General features: G+C 42.2%; 1 protein-coding gene across 1 annotated transcript in view; it reads right to left on the bottom strand.

The window, feature by feature from the left end:
- Window positions 1–464, bottom strand: part of LOC119587851 — a gene marked incomplete at its 3' end in the record, with an annotated part of 46,176 nt that overhangs the window by 44,922 nt on the left and 790 nt on the right.

Here is a 464-nt window from a genome sequence, read left to right on the forward strand (position 1 = left end):
TACTTAGCATAAACAACAGATCTATTGTTTTTTTTTTTCCCCCCCCACATTTATATAAACTTGCATATAACATATCTTCTACATACGAGTACATTGATAAACAAGTAGATAACATCACAAATTGTTAGGATAAATCAGACTAGTATGACAGACGTAACCTACAGTACTTAACATCACAGACAGATAAGCTGAGAGAAAATAAATGAATACTCTCACACATCACGCATTTCCATAAATAACCATCAAAGTCTCTCACACACGTGCATTGTCAAGCCTGACAAGTAATGTAACCGCCGAGTTTTCCCGGGCGAGTGACTGTCTTCTTGAGACACTGTAGAGTCACGGCGAGCCTGAGGAAGTGTCCTTGTGTACTGTGCCTGGCCGCTCCCTTGGTGATCTTGCCCGGAGATGACTCATGACTGTTATGGGCATTTTCCCCGTCTGAGTCACTCGTGGGGAATCCT

Source organism: Penaeus monodon, chromosome 23 (assembly GCF_015228065.2).
Source record: "Penaeus monodon isolate SGIC_2016 chromosome 23, NSTDA_Pmon_1, whole genome shotgun sequence".
Classification (NCBI taxonomy): Eukaryota; Metazoa; Arthropoda; class Malacostraca; order Decapoda; family Penaeidae; genus Penaeus; species Penaeus monodon.